The 21,289-nt window shown below is 43.9% G+C and overlaps 1 long non-coding RNA gene across 1 annotated transcript; it reads left to right on the top strand.

Annotated features, from left to right (window-relative positions):
• Nucleotides 1–18,790: 18,790 nt before the first annotated feature.
• LOC113361951 lies at nt 18,791–19,361 on the top strand. The gene is made up of 3 exons (XR_003365438.1): nt 18,791–18,848; nt 18,964–19,054; nt 19,178–19,361. It is a non-coding gene; the product is annotated as an uncharacterized LOC113361951 (long non-coding RNA).
• Nucleotides 19,362–21,289: the final 1,928 nt, after the last annotated feature.

Raw genomic sequence — 21,289 nt, 5'->3', positions numbered from 1 at the left:
GTTTAATTTAGCAACAGGGACAATGTTACCAGAGCCATATTTGGGTCTAAGATCAATATGCCAAAACATCTGCCACGCCTACGCCACTGGCATGCCGCTATGACATGGCTATGCCATACGCCACTATGCCAATGTTGCCACTTTGCTATACAACAAGATATGGCCATAATCAATGGCCATCCTTCCTCATGAGGTGCAATCTCATCCATCCATATTCGCCACCGAACTGACAGACTTGTGGCAAGTTTTAGGCAACCAGACGCTTAAATCTCGGGGCCATGGCTACGCCATGCGCCACTTATACCACCGTGCCATTGGCATGCACGAGCTATACCAGTCATGCCGCAGCGCCACTGGCATACACCAAAACGCTACTGTGCCATTACCAGGCGCCAACAGAAGGTAGCCATAATCAACGACTACCCTTCCTCATGAGATGCAATCTCAACCATCCAAGTTTTCCACCGAACTGACGGACTTGTGGCAAGTTTTAGGAGACCAACCAAGACGTGCCTAATAACATCAAATGTTATTTTCCTGCGGCAAGACTCTTGACTTTGACTTGCCGCACGTAGCAAAGTGCTACATGTTTTCCACGAAAACACTCGAGACATCAAACATGTCACAAACTGGGGGATACTCATCAGGGTATTGGTCTGGCGGTTTATAGCATGCGGTGTGCAATACGCCAGTTATAAGAAAGTTTCATGAAGTGGGACAATTAGTGGCGGCAACAAGTAACGGGTGTAAACGGATCCACTTCCTTCATCATTGAAGCATGGGTTTCTGGAGGTTATACGTTACTCCACTCTTCCTTCACCCAATAGTTCCCACTTCCTACGAGACCAGGGTACGTTTCAATATGACTTGTATAAATAGGCTTCACCTGTTTCCACCAAACAACAATTTTTTGGTCGGCAACAACATAGTATCCAGAAATCACCAAGAATTGATAGCTTTTCACTCTGCAAGCCAGATCCACTTTCTGATACAAGTCATAAAAACAAGCCAGAAATCAACACTTTATTCGCTTCCCTCCTAAGACCAACCCTTCTCCTTCACTTTGTGACTGAAGCAAGCCTGGAACGACCATTTCTTGGTTTAGGCCAGGATTGTACAGTTGATCTCTCAAATCAAAAGTACTCCCGTGCAGTGCATTGTTTAGGGTTTAGATTTGTTTCTCATCCACACACCCAAAATTACCAAAATCAGCAGAAACAGTTTTCACCCACAAACAATTGGCAACCACATTGGGAGAATTAATATCTCGGTTGCAATATAAATTTCCAATTTACGATTTCATTTTTCAATCCCGATCTAAAGATGGTGGAACTCAGGTTCGGATAAGCAACAAACCCTGAAAACACTAGCGCTGAAATTACTCTCGGTATTAACGTTCCTTCCAGTGGCATTAACACGCCACCTGTCAGCACCAGCGGCGCGAAAAATGTTCGTTCGGGCGTTACACCTCCCGTCACCAGAGCCAGAGCCGCTGTCGCCACCCCTAACGTTTCTTCAAGTGTGACACCTCCAACCGTCACCAGAGTCGTTGCTACTCCACCATCAGGACGAGAAACTGGGGGAGCCAGAGGAAGCCGATCCCATATTACCATTGTTGATTTGATGGAAAGACATGAAGTTCTCGCTAGAGCTCAGATGGACATGGCTTCGACTCAAAAATAGGTGCTTATTTTCCTCAAGACACTTACGGAGCGGCTACCACAGGCATCACACCAACCAGCCAATGAGGAACACCTTCAATACTCCTGGCGCCGATACCTCAGCAGAGCGCACCTTTGTAGATGAAGAGACTCGTTCAGGAGCTCCAGCGGAGAGGAATCAACCCTCCAATTTTGTCACACGAGAAGATTGGGAACGACTTCTTCGAAACCGAGACAAAAGCGATTCTACGGACATACATCAGCATCAACCCCCGTATCTTCCTGAAGTACAAAGGATTCTGCGGGCATACATCAGCATCAACCCCCGTATCCTCTTGAAGTATAAAGGATTCCTCTTCCGAGAGGATACTCTTCTCCTCAATTCTCCCTGTATGATGGCACCGGTAATGCGCGTGAACATGTCTCTCGATTTTTGGAATCCTTGGGAGAGCACGAATACAATCATGTTCTCCGTTTGAAGGAGTTTTCGAAGTCACTTACCGGAAGAGCATATACATGGTACAACAGCATTGCACCAAACAACATATCCAACTGGGGTGACATGGTTACGACATTCTACAAGAAGTACTTCTTCGTGTCTGAGCAAATCACCTTCTTAGATTTAGGAAGGATATTTCAACGAAACAATGAACATCCAAATGATTATGTCAAAAGATTCAGAATTCAAGCGCTGGATTGTCACGACCCAAATGTGACCGAACATCAATTAATGGATTATTGCATCAATAGCATGGTTCCCATCTACCGTGCCTTACTGGAGAATATGCGATTCCAGACATTCTCTGAACTTCATGAAGCTTCTAAACGGTCGGCCACAACAGCACCAGCATTGTTGGAAAGAACCAGGCCAGCCAAGGTTGAAGACGCACGCGAAACTCGAGGAAATAGACGCCTCAACAAGAAATATAACATTGGCCCCTCTATGAGCATGGTAAGCGAAAGAGGAAAAAGGAAGGCTCCAGCGGCAGAACAGCAATCCAAGCGCGCAATGTCAGCACATCAGGCGGCTCCACCGCGAAAGGCTGCAGCTAAGGCTCCCGCGCAGCATCAAGAAACCGGAGTAAAAGCCTTAGATTTCCCGTTCCCGGTCGAAGAAGTAATTGAACTCTTGGAAGCATGGATCCAAGATGACGCCATCAAGCTGCCTCCTATCAGGCGCCCACCAACTGAAGAGGAAATGGCAAATCCTAAGTACTGCCGCTACCATAGGTTTGCCCATCACCCGACCAGTGACTACAATAGATTAAAGTGTATCTTCAAAGAAAAGGTGGAGGCAGGGGAACTTCAACTGGGCAATGAGGGGGTTCACAGAGATCCTCTTCCAGTCAGGAGTTGCATGCTCTCTGGGGACTCTGTTCACAAAACCGTACAATCCATGATGCAGCATGTATGCAAAATTCTCTATTTCTCCAAAGCGCAATGTCAAGATATATTTGCATCCCTTAATCGCGTTGTGTCAGCCAAGCGACTTTTTCCTATTGAAGAAACCATGCCAGAATCCCAAGCTCTCTCAGGAAGCGGCATTGGAAAATGCAACTGGGGACTGCTGACCACGGTTTATCTGAGGGACGCCGAGCTTGATAGCACATTGATCGACGCGGCCTCTGACTTCAACATCGTTGCCATCAAGACTCTGAGAGCTTCGGGAATTTCGAAATAGGAGGCTACCCTTTCCCCAAATGTGGTCAAAAACTTAGAAGGAGAAGCAATAGACGCAAATGGCTACATCAACCTTGAAATTAAGGTGGGAGATGCTCTGACACATGGAAATTACACATTGTCAAAGAACTCTCAAATTGCGACATGATTCTGGGACGCTCATGGGTACATGGAAACAAAGCAAAATTAGGAGTATCCCCTCTACCGATGTCGATGCCCGAAAGAATTTCCAACAAGCCATCCAACCCTGAAGATCACATGTTGCTGTATCAACAACTTACCAATGTAACTCAATTACCTAGAGAAAGCTCGTCGACGTTCGTCCGTAGATTCCGAACACAAGTAAATCTTATTGAACAATCCTCTCTCCAACCAGTCACTTCTCCTCTCGGTCAAGCATGGGGACTCGGTCCAGTTATCAAACCAGACGTCATTAAGAGATGTGAATGGGATGATGGGATTTTCAAGTGCTTTGTCAAAAATTTGGAAGCTGCCTCGGTCAAAGATGACGAGCTCAAAAGTCGAGTGGTTGCAAAATGCTCAAACCCGTTTCAAATTGGAGATATGGTAGTCAAGACGACCACGTTTCAAGTTGGAGATGTTACAGTGAAGTTAGCCGCTCAACCTGATTTGCCTAAAGAAAAGGAAGACGGGCCATACCTGGTGGCAGATGTTATCTTGGGTGGTTACTGCAAAATCATCAATGCCGACAAATTGGAAGGTGTGACAATTCACTCGCGATGGCTCAAGCCCTTCAATACCTAAGACGTTGTGCTACCTTCTCCTCCAGCGTTTTTGTTTTAGTATTTCCTTCAGCAGTTTCCCCTTTCATGCGATATTTGTAACTTCTCCAAAAATGATTGCACTGCTTGCATTCATAATTAGGGTTTTCAATTTCAATTAAGAGCATCTTTCCTTAAAAATAAGTTTTCCTGAACCATCTTAAAGGAAGAATACCAAGTGAATCCAAACCCTCACAGAGCCATTACCCATCGATTGAAAACCAGAAAAAATCAAACCCCACAAAAAATAGCTTATTCAAAGATACTGAAGAAAGAAATATGCAAGAAAGAAGATCATCGAGCGGAGGCACTGAGACCTTCCTTAAAGAATCTCTAGCCTCAGCTTTCACCTGACGGTTTTTCCTATTCCTCTCATGACGTGTTGTCCAGCTTGTGGCAGCTCACACTTCTACATACTCAGGCGTCATGCCACAGACGCCCTGGATAATTTGCAAGGGAAAATCCAATAAAAGGTTGGTCAAATCCTTAATTGTTGCTACTGTTTTCCCATGTTTTGAGTTATTGTTGCCAACGACATGCGAGGCGTTGCTATGAAAGTATCTAAACGGTAAGAATATAACACGTCTATTAGCATTATTGTATTTTAGCTCTGTTTCGCTGGATTGTTATGGGGGATGAAGAAACTGGTTCTTCGCAAAAAGGGGTTCTTCCGGGAGATTTTATTCATTCAATCAAAAATATGAAATTATCAAAGCAGCATAAATGAAAGAATATTACTCGGTGAAACATGGCTTCAGTCGCACGAACAAAGAAAAAAAAACCGAAGTATCAAAAACATCTACAAGCTACGAAAAGATTGTTTTCTCTACGGAAGGAAATCACAAAATGGAAAACCAGTTGTCAATGACAAACGCCTTGGTCAATGACGCCTCCATCAGAGCTTTTTTAAGCACTTGCCCCAGCACTCTCTTCGACAGCAAATATTCCATCCGTAAGCTGTTTCGGCAGCAGCTTCAACATCCCATCCAGAAGTCGTTTCAGCATCAGCTTCAACATCCCATCCAGAAGCCGTTTCAGCAGCAGCTTCAACATCCCATCCAGAAGTCGTTTCAGCGGCAGCTTCAGTATCCCATCCGGAATCCGTTTCAACAACGGCTCCAACATATGCTTCCGTCGCCTCCCCATCTGCCTTGACAGCATCCTCAGTGGTCGCTCCGACTTCCCCAACAGCAGTTTTGGCATCCACTTCAGAAGCTGCTTCAGTCTCGCAAACCACACCCTCTTGAGAATGCTCCGATTCGTCCACCTCAGAATCGAGGATTACGATACCATTATAGACAGGGTAATTAAACTGGCTCTCGTCTAGAAGTTTCTTGGACTCAGTCCTTCGCCATTTCAATTGAAAGGCGAATCGTTCATCCCTGGCACTGGGTTATGGAGGAACTCCATCACGTTGAGATTTCCCGACGAACTGAGATGCTTCATCATGTATCCACTTTTCCTCCATGTCCATCGAAGCAATGATAGCCTGAGCACGCATCCTCACGATGCGTAGATGGGTGAGAGACATGCCTCTTATAATCCGTCCAGCTTCACGAACAAAGGGTTGATTTTATCTAATGCCTCCTCGTGTGAAGAAAACCTGGGTTTGTCAACTTCAAAAAATTTCTCCGAAGAGTCAGAGGTATGATCATCACCGGAAGATCCCATTATATGCTACAAAAATAAATAAATTACATTATGTATGCATCGGCAATCTACGTGATGAAGAAGACAAATAGAGAACTATGAGAAGAGACACGATACGGTACCTGTAAGGAGGATAGACGCAATTCCATGAGGATCTATATAAAAGAAAGGATAATTGGCTCACCTGGTGTTTGAGAGTAAAAATTGATTCTGCTGTTTTTGGTAAACTTGGGTGTGTTGATGAGAAACGAATTCAAACCCTAAACAATGCACTGCACGAGAGTACTTTTAGATTCGAGAGATCAATCTGTAAGACTCTGGCCTAAACCAAGAAATGGTCGTTCCATATTGAATTCGGTCACAAGGTGAAGGAGAAGGGTTGATCTTAGGGAGGGAAGCGAAGAAGGTGTTTGAGATTATGAAGGTGTTGGCTGTTTATGACTTGTATCAGAATGTCGAACTGGCTTGCATAATGTAAGCTATCAGTTCTGGGTCTTTTTCTGGATACTGTGTTGATAACACTTGTGTTGTTCGTGTCCCTTTGAAACTAGGTTTAAGAACCTATTTATACGAGTCATTTGAGTGCAATCCTCATCTCGTAGGAAGTGGGGAAAGTTAAGTGATGGAGTAGTGGGGTCGTGTAGGGATGGTGATTGTCACACGATCACGCCTTTGCCCACTTCCCTCATCACCGTTAACCGTCCATTTTTTCCTAATACGTTCTTGTAATGAGCGCGTTGCACGCCACACGCTGTAAACCGCCAGACCAATACCCCAGTAAGTACCCCCCCAGTTTGTGACATGTTTGATGTCTCGAATGAGTGGGTCAAGTCGTGGGACTTGTCGCAAAAAATAGCGTATGGTGTTATTAGGTTAAATAACTAAGTTATTTATGGAATTGATATTCATAAAATATCGTACGTGCTCAATGCATGTAATGCATCGCTTTTAAGCAAGCAGCTCAAAACAATCGATATGCATGAAACATCGTTGTTTTAAAGCTTGATTGGATAAGTCGCGGATTGAGCGTCTTAAAATGGCAGCACCTTTGGGCGATCGTTTGAGGGCTGTGTAAACAAGCCATCACTTGGTCGATCACTCCCTGTGAAAGAGAGGCGGATGGTGATTGTCATGCTTCTTTGCAGGTTTGCTGGAAATAAATCTACATCGTCCAATTATGCATGCAAAGCTGGATAGACAAGATGATTTACGACAGTTATGCATTACCGTTGATGAAATTTAGAGTTTAGGGACCATGTGACCGTCCCTATTTTGGATGATCGAATCCAAGCATTGAGTGCTGATTCACACGGACCGATCGGGCAAGCATGGAGACGAGCTGCCGGCGTGCATGCCTAAATTTCTTGGTCCATCAAAATCAGATCTAAGCCACTCAATTCGACCGACGAAGATGAGTGGTCATGATAAATTTGCGACAGAAATATATTATCGCAAAGTGCAAATTAGGGTTTGAAGACCGTGTGACCTACCATCTTTTGGGCGCAAGTTTTGAGGCATCGAGACCTGGTTTGCATAGGTCGGTCGGTCACATATAAAGATGGGTCAATGGTGATCACGTTGACACCCTTGGGACCGCTTAAATAAATATCTACACCATCCGTTTAGGCTGGTGAAGATGGATGGTCGTGACCAATTTACGACAGAAGCGTGTTGTCGTAAACCCCAATTAGGGTTTTGAACAGCTGCGGCCACTCTAGTTCGATCGAGCAACTAGATGCTCTATTGGCCTCCCTCAGGCAAGTCGGTCGAACATGGATGGAGTTGGGCCGGTGGTGAACTCGTGTGCACCTTCCTGATGGTCCCAAACGCGATCTAAGCCATCCAAATAGGCTGGCTAAGTTGGATGGTCGTGATCGATTTAAGACGCTAGTGTACTTCCGCGACTCAAAATTAGGGTTTAGAAGCCTCACGCCTGCCATAATTTGGGCAAGCGTTTCATTGCCCTATGGCCTTGTTGTGAGCAAACCGATTGATTGGGGGGAAAGTGGGACCGCCGGTGTGCGTGCTAGCACTTCCCTAATCACTTGTGGAGTAATCTAAGTCGTCCAACCAAGCTGGCAAAGTTGTGCGGTTGTGATATGTTGAAGACTGTTTTGGACAGCCCAGCTCGATCGAGCTCCTTCCAATTAGCACGACCACCCTGCTTAGGGTTGGCGTTTGACAGCGCTGGGAGGTGTATAGGTGAGGTCCAATCGGTCAGGGCATTAGTGGCCCCGCCGGCGGTCATCATGATGGTTGCCCATTCATGCTAGGGTTTGGCTATGCTCGTTAAATTGCGCGGCCAAATTGTGTGGCCGTGATCGTTTCTGAGACTGACATGGACAGTCTAGATTTCCCTTAGGGATATTAAACATGTTCAATCGAGCTATCCTTAATCAAAAGTGCGTCGATACGAGATTCTCTTTGTTAGAGAATGATGTAGCCTGTGTGGGTATTTCATGCAGATCTCAATATTGGCACTTAGGGAGATACATGATACTCTGCTGAGAGTGAACATTTAATCGTCATGTCATTTCAATGATGAGAGTTCGGCTGAGAACATAGGACGGAAGATACTAGGCGAATCATGCATTAATTGATAATGCTAACAAAACATAGAATTTCACAGAATATCTGGGATTTCCGTTGCACGCACCATTCTGAGTGAATTTCATGTATATATATATTCATATTGAATTGCTTCAAACAAAGCGAAGAGGTTTTCTGCACTCATTACTTTTTAAACGGCTTTACACTTCGGCGATGACGCATTAAATACTGGTTTTACAATTTTAGCCATGAACTAAAATCCACCGTCAACATTAAGTCCCATGTTTAGCACGTAATGGTTACACTATTGCGGGGTAAGCATTAGATGGTGACAAATAAAGATAAAACTTATGAGACAAAGTTAGACGTTACCAGGAGAGATGGGTCATTCTGTCTTTGGAACATATCACGTTCAAGAGGCGTCCAGGTGAGCGTTCCCTTAGCATGATGTCGGTTGGCCTCAGGTAGATTAGGTATATGGTTGGTTGGGATCTCAAACTATTCATGACGATGTCTTAATCCTCGACTCTGATGTGGACGAGCCCTATCATGAGGAATATCCCTAAAAGGCTATTGAAGCAATTTCTGAAAAAGATGTTGAAGCAGCTCCAAAAGAGAACGTTGATGCAGCTTCCAAGAAGGGCGTCGAAGCGGCTTCCGGAGAGGAGGTTAAAGCAGCTCCTGGAGAGGAATCTAGTGAAGGCACCATTGGCCCTGGCGTTGACGATACTTCTTTCATGTTTAGTAGTCTTTGTTGCATGCGGCTGGAGTCAGGGATAGATCGAATAATAATCCCTCATTCATGCTGGAACTTCCATTTGTTATATCACGTGTATTGTGCTTCCGTGAACAGGAGATCCAGGAGTCGTATTTGTTAGGTGCGGAGTCTCTATATCCAATTAATAACGTGTGTGATGTGATTGGACACGTTTGAAGAAGTAATTGCAATATGGGAATACCGCGTGCACTAGATCGTTGCTTCCTGATTCCTTGAAGGGATTTCCCAAAATATGAAAATTACAGATGGCGAAACTTCTTTCTGGGATCTAGGCACAATGAGATGGTGATTGAGAGGTTGTTTTGTCATTGAATCAGCTGCACTTCAGGGTACGAATGACGCTTTCCCTAAGAAGCATGTACTGGCTGCTTGATGATTTCTTTCAGTCTTCTTGATCTTTCTGATTGCGATGACGATATGCTGGGGATGCTTGTATGGGCACAATCCTCCGGAGCCGTTAAGTGAAGTAGACGACGTGCCGCTATCAAGTCTTCAAGGACTTCGTTTCAAGCAACATCCTTTGAACCGTATTCTGAATCTTGGATGGTTGTATGGAATGGGATGTGATGAGCAGTCCCCAGTTACACTTCTGAATCGATGACGTGGCTGGACACGTGAAAACATCTCTGATTTGTACTTTGGAGTCTTTGATACACATGTACGTCTTCATGTTGAGAATTTTCTGCGGCTCGTAAAGCTTCAACAGTGATGATTGCTGAAATAAACTGGTTGAGGGACGCGAAGGCATCCTGTGCTGGCAGTCCCCATGTGTACTTATCTCGAGCTTATTTTGTCTTGAAAGATGTACTTCCATTGTATTTGTTGGTAAGGTGTTAAAGCGGCTTCAACTTCTGAAGAGAGCGCTGAAGTGGCTTCGGGAAAGAGCGTTGAAGCGGCTTCTTATGGAGAGAGCGTTGAAGCGGCTTTTTCTGGAGCGTTGAAGCGGCTTCTTCTGGAGAGAGCGTTGAAGTGGATTCAGGAAAGAGTGTCGATGCGGCTTCTTCTGGAGAGAGCGTTGAAGCGGCTTCTTCTGGAGAGAGCGTTGAAGCGGCTTCTTCTGGAGAGAGCATTGAAGCGGATTCTCCTTCAGTTTGATTTTCCCCTTGCAAATTACATGCTTCTTGATTGACCGTCTCTCTTGTGTTGAATAAGTCCTTGACTGACGGTGAAGGAATTTCATGCTCTGTCTGTAGTGGTTGTTGCTATGGTGAAGCTTTGGCGACCAACAACGATTCTTGGCAGCAGCTATGATCAGAAGAGACTGGCAGGGAGAGGCATGGTAGCTACTTGCACGAACTTGGCAGTCTTCATATAATGGTAGAGATCGTCTCGTTATTAGAGGGAAAATGAACCCGATAGCTTCCTTGATGTTTCCTCATGGAATGGAGAAGAGGGAGACAGTCCCCTTCCCACGAGTATTTATTGAAATTTCAACTTGATAGATGTTGTCACGCTGGGTCTCTGAAGAAATAATTTGGATGAGAGTTGAAGTTGAACCCAATGTTGATGAGGATCGTACGAGTTGCTGATCATGAGACCGTCTTTGTGTCTACGTTGTGTTTCATAGACATACAGGCATATCGCTGGTCTTTAAACAATATGTCTTCTCCCTCGAATACGTATACGTCTTTGGGCATCTTGGAATCATAATGACAACGGGCTTGTGTCTCTCCAAATTCAGCATCTTCGAGATGGGTAGTGCTAAGCAGTCTCCAGCGGCGCTCATTTTACTTTATCATCTTTGGATCGTGTCTTTGAGGAGTAGGGAAGTTCCCTCATGTGAATGACTTAATTAATAGGTTCTGAAAATATGATGAAGCTCTTGACATGGAGAGTTTGTATGTACCTCTTAATTCCCAGGCGCAACCTCCTTTTGTAACGCAACTACTCCTTCTACGGGAGACGAAATTCTGAAAGCGTCCCTCATAGATGTTGTTGTCGTCGAGCCAGATATGGAATATCTTGGACGTTGTTTTATCATTGTGGTAGTTGTGCATGTGGTACTGAAGTTGAAGTGCGCGATTTTGGACGCGTATTTTCTCTTGCTGCTTCATTGAAACCGCTTACAGAAGGTTGAAGGTTGTATTGCCTGTTGGTCTGACGTATCGAAGAAGCTTTATCCTCCATTCATGTCATGAGCAGCGTGACTGGGTGCACTGTTTCTGAGGAGGTGGTTTCAAACTGGGAGTTCCACTGAGATGTGTTTATAAAGTTTGAATTCAATGCTTCCTGGTTCTATGAAGGGTTTTCTAAAATCCAGAAGTTGCAAGATGAAACAAATGAAGTTCCCCCCGTGGACCTCATTGCTCTGCAAGAGGAGGAGATCGAGAGGCTATCCTTGGAATTGAAGCTGAAACAGGCTGCTCTCCGCAAAATGAAAGGCGCTCTTTCCAAAAAGAACGAGTTGTTGCTGAAAGACTTCCCTTGAATACTTGCGCATTTTCTTTTATATTTCCCTTTTAGGTGTTTTGAGTGATGTGAGGAATTCCTTTCACAGTTTGATTTTCTGGCTTTTGAACTAGTAGGTTATTGAATTTTTGAATTGGTTTATTTTTGAGATGATTTTATGAATGACTTTCTGAGAGGAATTATGTTTGAATCGGCTGAAATCCGGCATTCTGGTATTGAATATGATCATTCTAAGTATCTCGTAAAAATTGCAAATGTTGCATAAAAAGGGAAACATGTAAAAGGAAGATAATGTGGTGTCTAAGAACAACTGCATCATCCCTTCCTCGATGTGGGACGCATGCGTCAAGTCCCCAGCAGGCTAAAATGTAAAATTGTTTGACGAAACTTACTTGTTCACAAGATCTCGGTTGAACGAGACTCTCATTCTCCAAGGGTGATCGCTTCGAATCCAAGTTGTTATGGCGCTCCTCGAGAAACCCGTGGTTGGTTCGATCACTTCGATGAAACTGTGCACGTTAATCTTCGGAGAAAGGGGGTAACTCTCCTGAGTTAATCTTCCTTTGGAGAATATGCTTCAGGCCGTTGCGTTTACTGGTAGAGCGATGACTGAATTTGTGGCAGTGGCAGTACCTCGGGTCCGTCATCTCTTGATCAGTTGGAGGACGCCATACGGGAGGTAATTGAACTTCCCCATCTCGCACCCAAACTTCTAGTAATTCCAGAATCTTCCTTATTGGAAATGGGAAGCGCGGGTATTCCAGATCTGGTTTCTCTTGCGTTAACGGCTGTCGTCGTGAGAACTTCCGCAGACTTTGGTACGAAGCTCGTTTCAAGGGCGGAGTAGAGACGCGAGCGTATGTTGACGCAAACGCAGACCGTTTAGTTCGGCGATCTTGTGGACGCATAAATTTTCTCAAGGACTCTGCATCGGTAACAGTAGCACTATGAGGTGGTGGAAGCACCGTTCATTAGTGCAATCTTTGTTTTCATGAAGGCCTTGGTTGATTTCTCCTTCTTCAGGTGCTTCTGGCAGAGTATGAGCAGTTGAGGCTGCGCATTGTTGAAGAACCCTCCGGACTTCTGCGAGGGTCTCTTGATACATATTTTTTAACAAATCTTCGTAAGCTGGGTGTTTATCTTTTATCTCGTCGGTACCATGACTCTCTTGGCGAGTCGTTTCCCCGTGAAACTGTTTCATCTCCTTGTTATTGGTTGAATCTTGTGGGTTGTTTCCTTTCTGCTCATGTCTGCATCGTTGATGGCGTTCGCTGGGTGGATGCTTGCCGATTCCTCCTACAATCGGTTTACATTCCTTAGAATATGAAGCATCTCATCTTGCTGCTTGGCGATGTTAGCTTGATTTGCGAGAACGTCTTCTAACATCCTGACCATGTCTTTCATAGTGATTGGATTCTGATCACTTGTGATTTTCGGAGAATTCAACTGGTAGGGATACATCACGGAGCGGAAAATAAGATTGGTGATTGGAATGAAATCAGGTTAATGACTGAGTTTTAGAACTAAGATCTACCCGTTCTCAATTTAGGAAGATTGAAATGTAGATTGAAATCAATTTTTTGCAACCGAGAGATCAACCTCCCACTGTGGTCGCCAATTGTTCGAGGGTAAAAACTGATTCTGCTGTTTTTGGTAAACTTGGGTATGGTGATGAGAAACGAATTCAAACCCTAAATAATGCACTGCACGAGAGTACTTTTAGATTCGAGAGATCAATCTGTAAGACTCTGGCCTAAACCAAGAAATGGCCGTTCCAGATTCAATTCGGTCACAAGGTGAAGGAGAAGGGTTGATCTTAGGGATGGAAGCGAAGAAGGTATTTGAGATTATGAAGGTGTTGGATGTTTATGACTTGTATCAGAATGTCGAACTGGCTTGCATAATGTAAGCTATCAGTTCTGGGTCTTTTTCTGGATACTGTGTTGACAACACTTGTGTTGTTCGTGTACCTTTGAAAATAGGTCGAAGAATCTATTTATACGAGTCATTTGAGCGCAATCCTCATCTCGTAGGAAGTGGGGAAAGTTAAGTGATGGAGTAGTGGGGTCGTGTAGGGATGGTGATTGTCACACGATCACGCCTTTGCCCACTTCCCTCATCACCGTTAACCGTCCATCTTTTCCTGATACGTTCTTGTAATGAGCGCGTTGCACGCTGCACGCTGTAACCCCCAGTTTGTGACATATTTGATGTCTTGAATGAGTGGGTCAAGTCGTGGGACTTGTCGCAAAAAATAGCATATGGTGTTATTAGGTTAAATAACTAAGTTATTTATGGAATTGATATTCATAAAATATCGTACGTGCTCAATGCATGTAATGTATCCCTTTTAAGCAAGCAGCTCAAAACAATCGATATGCATGAAGCATCGTTGTTTTAAAGCTTGATTGGATAAGTCGCGGATTGAGCGTCTTAAAGTGGCAGCATGCCAGACTACCTTTGGGCGATCGTTTGAGGGTTGTGTAAACAAGCCATCACTTGGTCGATCACTCCATGTGAAAGAGAGGCGGCTGGTGATTGTCATGCTTCTTTGCAGGTTTGCTGGAAATAAATATACATCGTCCAATTATGCATGCAAAGCTGGATGGACAAGATGATTTACGACAGTTATGCATTGTCGTTGATGAAATTTAGGGTCTATGGACCATACGGCCGTCCCTATTTTGGATGATCGAATCCAAGCACTAAGTGCTGATTCACACGGACCGATCGGGCATGCATGGAGACGATATGCTGCTGTGCATGCCTACATCTCTTGATCCATCAAAATCAGATCTAAGCCACTCAATTCGACCGGCGAAGATGAGTGGTCATGATCAATTTGTGACAGAAATATATTGCAGCAAAGTGCAAATTAGGGTTTGAAGACCGTGTGACCTACCACCTTTTGGGAGCACGTTTCGAGGCATCGAGCCTTGGTTTGCATAGGTCGGTCGGTCACATGTAAAGATGGGTCAATGGTTATCACGTTGACACCCTTGGGACCGCTTAAACCAATATCTACACCATCCTTTTAGGCTGGTGAAGATGGATGGTCGTGATCAATTTACGACAGAATCGTGTTTCCGTAAACCCCAATTAGGGTTTTGAACAGCTGCGGCCACTCTAGTTCGACCGAGCAACTAGATGCTCTATTGGCCTCCCTCAGGCAAGTCGGTCGAACATGGATGGATTTGGGCCGGTGGTGAACTCGTGTGCACCTTCCTGATGGTCCAAAACGCGATCTAAGCCATCCAAATAGGCTGGCTAAGTTGGATGGTCGTGATCGATTTAAGACGCTAGTGTACTTCCGCGACTCAAAATTAGGGTCTAGAAGCATCACGCCTGTCATAGTTTGGGCAAGCGTTTCATTGACATATGGCCTTGCCGTGATCAAACCGATTGATTGAGGGGAAAATGGGGCCGCCGGTGTGCGTGCTAGCACTTCCCTAATCACTTGTGGAGCAATCTAAGTCGTCCAACCAAGCTGGCAAAGTTGGGCAGTTGTGATATGTTGAAGATTGTTTTGGACAGCCCAGCTCGATCGAGCTTCTTCCAATTAGCATGACCACCCTGCTTAGGGTTGGCGTTTGACCGCGCTGGGAGGTGTATAGGCGATGTCCGATCGTTCAGGGAATTAGTGGGCCCACCGACGGTCATCATGATGGTTGCCCATTCCTGCTAGGGTTTGGCTATGCTCGTTAAATTGTGCGGCCAAATTGTGTGGCCATGATTGTTTCTGAGACTGAAATAGACAGACTAGATTTCCCTTAGGGAAATTAAACATGTTCAATCGAGCTATCCTTAATCAAAAGTGCGTCGATATGAGATTCTCTTTGTTAGAGAATGATGTAGCCTGTGCGGGTATTTCATGCAGATCTCAATATTAGTACTTCGGGAGATGCATGCTACTCTGCTGAGAGTGAACACTTAATCGTCATGTCATGTCAATGATGAGAGTTCGGCTGAGAACATAGCACGGGAGATACTAGGCGAATCATGCATTAATTGATAATGCTAACAAAACATAGAATTTCACAGAATATCTGGGATTGCCGTTGCACGCACCATTCTGAGTGAATTTCATGTATATATATTCATATTGAATTGCTTCAAAAAAACCGAAGAGGTTTTCTGCACTCATTACTTCTTAAACGGCTTTACCCTTTGCAGGGCGATGGCGCATTAAATACTGGTTTTACAATTTTAGCCCTGAACTAAAATCCACCATCAACACCTGTACTACTGATAGAAAGAAGCTTGTCGCTACAGAGATAAAGCCAATGGTACGAAAATAAAAGGGTGGACAACGCATTTTATATACATTGTATTTTTGGAGTTTGAGTAGAAGAAGGTTTCCTCTTTCGGGTCATGCACAGAAGAAGGAAACGGAGCCCGCAAAGCAAGTCAGGCGATCTCCATACTATTCTGTGACCTAGCCAAAGGAGCGCCATCTTCACCGCTCAAAGCAGCGCAATCTCCGCGCGCTCCATCAGACAAGCAGCGCCATGACTCCAGCACTTCGTGATCAAAGTTGCGCTATCTCTTCCCATTCTGCGACCTAGCCGTCTCCATCTTCATTGTTTGACTGAAGCCAGTTTCCACCATTCCGCGGACTGAAGCCAGTTTCCATCATTCCGTGAACTGAATCCAAGCGCCATCTCCATACGTTCCGTGACCTATCCAGCTAGCGACATCCACCGTTTCGCAGACCAAGTCGCAGCGCCATCTCTGCCGATCAGTATTCAGAATTCCAGCGCCAATGCCAGCACCCTATGGCCAAGCCGGAATTATGCAGAGTCTCCAATACAAGGATTACGGCCTCGTGCCTTCCACCAAAGGCTAGTAGAATTTTCCTGGCAATATCTTCACGTCTTGCCCTTTCGATTTTACTCTTGTTTGTCACCATCTCATGCTTACCCCGCAACAATGCCACTGTTACGTGCTAAGCAGGGACTTAATGTTGATGGTGGCTTTTATTTCCGGGCTAAAATTGTAAAACCCTGCATTTAATAGGTCGTCACTCTGCAAAGAGACAAAGCCATGTAAAAGTGATGAGTGTTCAAGCTCTTCACTGGCACACTTATTGAGCAACTCAATATTTTCTCATGAAATTTACCCAGAATGGTGCATGTAGCAACAATCCCAGATATTCTGTAAATTTTGGAACCTTGCCTATATTCACTTAATATAAGTTTCCTTGAATGTTTTTTATGCTATGTTCCCCGGCTGAACCCTTAATGTTGATATGGCATGACGATTTGTGCTCACTCGCAGCAAAGTAGCACGAATTTCCAAGCATCAAGGATGAGGTCGTTGCATAAGGTATTCAATCAGAAAGCATGTTGCTCTCTGGCAATGAACTTAAAAGAACTCTGCGTCAACACATAGAATTCAACCAATTAACCCGACTAACTTGCAAAAGTTAGGGTTTTGCGCCTTGCGCAGTATATCAGACCTTGCTTGTCGAAATTAAGCCTAGGAAAACTAGGTGATTAATCTGCCATGGATTAGTAGGTGCAAAATCTTGCCCAGAATCAGAAAACAAGGAGCCGCAGGATAAGAGCAGCAGCAAATAGAGGCGTGGCCATGCCTTAAGCCAGCCGGCGCCATTTTCCACCGGCCACGCCCCATCCTAAACCGACCATATTTCCCTCGACCAATCAGTTCACGTTAAACTCGTCCCACGCACATAAGTTGTGGCTGGGCCCATACTTGCCGACCCCATTTACCATCGACCAATCAGGTCGCTCTAAAGCCGCCACACTCACACCAGAAGTGTAGCCACGCCCATGCTCAGCCGGCCCTCTTTTCTTACCAATCAGGTTGCTCTAAACTTGCCACAGTGCTAAAAATGGGAAACTGCGCCAGATAGTCACGAAGCCAATTGGCTTTCCAAAAACCGCCCCAACATCCAAACGTGCAATGTTGCGCTAACGAGATAAGCATGCCAACGTGCCACTTTGCGGCAACATGCCAAAATATGCCACGAGTCGTGTGGGACCCAAGAAGCCATAGGAATGGCGCCATATCATAGCCACCCACGACAATACTTAATCATGTGATCGTTTCCACACCATGGCCTTGTTATAGTTCCTTTGGCACAGCCATGACACCATTTGCACAAAAAGTGTCGCCATGCCGCGTCCGCATGCCACACACACTAGTTAGGGTTTCGGCATGCCAAACCCTAATTTAGGCAAAGTTTCCACGCCAACCAAGCCAAGTAACGTTCCCCAGAGCATTGGGATTGATGTGGCAACAGAGCCAATGTTGCCACGCCACATTTCGGGTCTACACCAATGTGCCAAAATCTAGCGGTCATGGCTACGCTAGGCGCTACTTGCATCATCGTGCCACTGGCATGCGCCATCTATCTCAGCCACGCCACTGTGCCGCAGCGCACGTGCTAATTAAGGTTCCGATACGCAAAACCCTAGTTTAGCTAAAGTCGCCATGCCAACTAGGTTAAGTGATTCTCCTAAGGCCTTAAGTTTAACTTAGCAACAAGGTCAATGTTGCGAGAGCCATATTTGGTTATAACACCAATATGCCAAAACAGCTGCCACAGCTACGCCACTGGCATGCCGTTATGTCATGGCTACGCCAGACGCCACTATACCAATGGTGCCACTTTGTTGTACAACAAGATATGGCCATAATCAATGGTCATCCTTCCTCATGAGGTGCAATCTCAGCCATCCAAATTTGCCACCAAACTGACATACTTGTGGCAAGTTTTAAGCAACCAGCCGCTTAAATCTCGTGGCCATGGCTACGCCAGGCGCCACTTATACCACCGTGCCTAGGCCTGTCAATATATGTCCGACATCCGGAATCCGTTTCCGATTATTCGAAATCCTATAGGATTTTATCCGTTTTATCGGATATCGGATAAAAATATTTATCGGATATTTCTTCCTTAACCTATCGATATCGGATTGGGCTATATCCGTTTGGTTAATATCTGATATCCGATAGAATTATGGGTATAATTGTAATTTTGTCAATTCAATCGATTATCAGTCAATTCAGTCGAGAACCGAGTCATTTCCTTTTCCTTTTTTCCTCCTCTTCTCTTCTCAGTTCTCGATCACTCTCGATCAATCACTCACTCAGTTGCTTTGCTTATCAATCACTCACCCGCTCAATCAGGTACTGATTATCTTTTATTTCCATGTTCGATTTCTATGTTCGATTCTTATGAAATTAGGGTTTCATAATTATGAGTTTCCAAATTAGGGTTTCATAATTATGAGTTTTCAAACTCAATGAAGGAAAGAACTCTTGGAGTGATTCAATCTCACCTTGCAACGTATCCATTTTATTTATCTACGGGTATTTTGTATGTGTTCAGTTCTTATTCAAGGGGAGATTTTGCATACTCACTTTTGAGGTATGTCTCTTTGCTCTACTTTTGTAAATGTAACATTGGGCTATTTTCTCTCCACAGAAAGCTATCTATCTCCGCTTAAGCCAGCATCAAAGAAAAATCTGCAGAAGAAATTGGGGTTTCATCAATTTCAAATACGGAATCAAATTTTGTAAGTATATAATGCTCCTTAATGAAATACGCTTGATCTTCCTTTAGTTTCATATGATTCATTAATTTCTTCCTTTTAGGTGTTCTTCAATTGTTTGTTAGTAAAAATAACGATGGATTTCAGGTGATGGAGACGTTCCTCTTTATTTGGGTCAATGTTGACACCAAGGGGAATAAATTTTAGCTGTCTGCAACCCACTTACGGCTCAAGTGTGTCCACAATATAATTGTTCTTGGCTAATATCTACAAATTTTGTTGTTCAGGCCTTTGCATTCATTTCAAATCCGAGAATAATCATTAACCTCATCTCAACTCAATTGGTTTTTCAGGTGCTGGGTTTCTTTTTCGTCACGTGTCTTTTATGGTTAGTGTGAAGGAAAATTTGTTTAGGTACTGATATATTTCAACTAATAAGGCCTGAAATGGAATCAGATTCATTTGGCCTCTAAACTCATAATTATGAAGGCCGAGATAACGTATGATACTTTTATGGTTAATCGAACTCAGGTACTGATCTCTTGTTGTTAATGTTTATTGCAGACTCCCAAGAAAGGTGCTAAAACTCCAGTAGCAGCAAAGAAGAAGAATGTAAGTTGTAATCTCCAAGTGTTGTTAGTATTTTGATTAGAAAAATGATGTGAAGTTTAGCCAGATGTTGTATTCTCATGTCTCTTAAAAGCTTATCATGTATTATTAGTATTTTTCTGTGTTTTGTGGTGCATAACTTCACAAATTTTTAAGTTCCCTTCCGAACAAAGTACCCTGTATCTCTAGGAACCTGCACTAACTTTGCACAGAATAGTTGGTATTGAGAGATGCATTGCTTCTCATCTTCATGTTGAAAACCAGCACTAACACCTGTATATGGACTAAAACCACCAACTCCAAGACCAAGTTTGTTCTTTTGATGATCAGTAGCCATTTGACAGTGCAGAATATATCCATCAAACCTCTTAATTGGTTCTTCTACAACCCTTCTTGCTCCTCCTACAATTTTATATGAGAGTTAGTGAGACGCATCATTTTTTTCAACTGAGGTGTTTAGCTCATAGAGTTTGAATTAAACTGCATTCACCTGATGCCGTTATACTTGGACTAACCAAATTGATTCGCATCTGGTATTTTCGCTGACCGGTGATCCACCTTACACGAGCAACAAATTTATATATCCTTGAGAATAAATGTGTGTTATAATCTTATCAGTTAACTTTTGAATAATTAATTTTAAATTTTTATGATGAGTATCTTATTCTTATATGAATGTCGACTTCAATGACTTGTTATAATGCAGATGTGGAAAATTTGGAAACCGAAGACGAATGAAGACAAGAGAGTCAGAGGATGGAGATGAGAGTGACAGAGACACACTGTACTTATCATACTTTGTGTTTCCAGTTTTTACTTTCTTTAGCATTTGCTTGTGTTTAATTTCATGTATGTGTGTGAATAAGAGACTTACTTAGAGACATAACTACTTAAGTGTAACGTTTTAAGACTGTTTATGCGTTTGAAGACAATTCAGATGGTATGTATGAGAATTTCGCCTCAGATTAAAGATTACAGATTACACTGTAAGTCTGTAACTTGAATTTCATCTCTGATTACAGGTTCTTTTCATTTTTTGTCACTACAGGATATTATCGGATAAATATCCGATATCCGATAGCTTAACCTATCGGATATCGATATCTGATTTTGATATCCTATAGGATATTCTCGGATATCGAATATCCGATAATGCTTAACCTGTCGGATATCGGATATCCAAATATCCGACGGATATTCTTCCATTGACAGCCCTAACCGTGCCACTGGCATACACGAGCTATACCAGTTATGTTGCAGCGCCACTGTGCCATTACCATGCACCAACAGAAGGTAGTCATCATCAACGGCTACCCTTCCTCATGAGATGCAATCTCAGCCATCCAATTTTGCCACCGAACTGACGGACTTGTGGCAAGTTTTAGGCGACCAGCGAAGACGTGCCTAATAACATCACATGCTATTTTCCTGCGGAAAGACTCTTGACTTTGACTTGCCGCACGTAGCAAAGTGCTACATGTTTTCCACGAAAACACTCGAGACATCAAACATGTCACAAACTGGGGGATACTCATCAGGGTATTGGTCTGGCGGTTTACAACGTGCGACGTGCAATGCGCCCGTTATAAGAAAGTGTCATGAAGTGGGACAATTAGTGGCGGCAATAAGTAACAGGTGTAAACGGATCCA

Source organism: Papaver somniferum, chromosome 3, assembly GCF_003573695.1.
Source record: "Papaver somniferum cultivar HN1 chromosome 3, ASM357369v1, whole genome shotgun sequence".
Lineage (NCBI taxonomy): Eukaryota > Viridiplantae > Streptophyta > Magnoliopsida > Ranunculales > Papaveraceae > Papaver > Papaver somniferum.
Note: the sequence above shows the minus strand (reverse complement) of the source record. Positions and strands in the feature narration are given on the sequence as shown.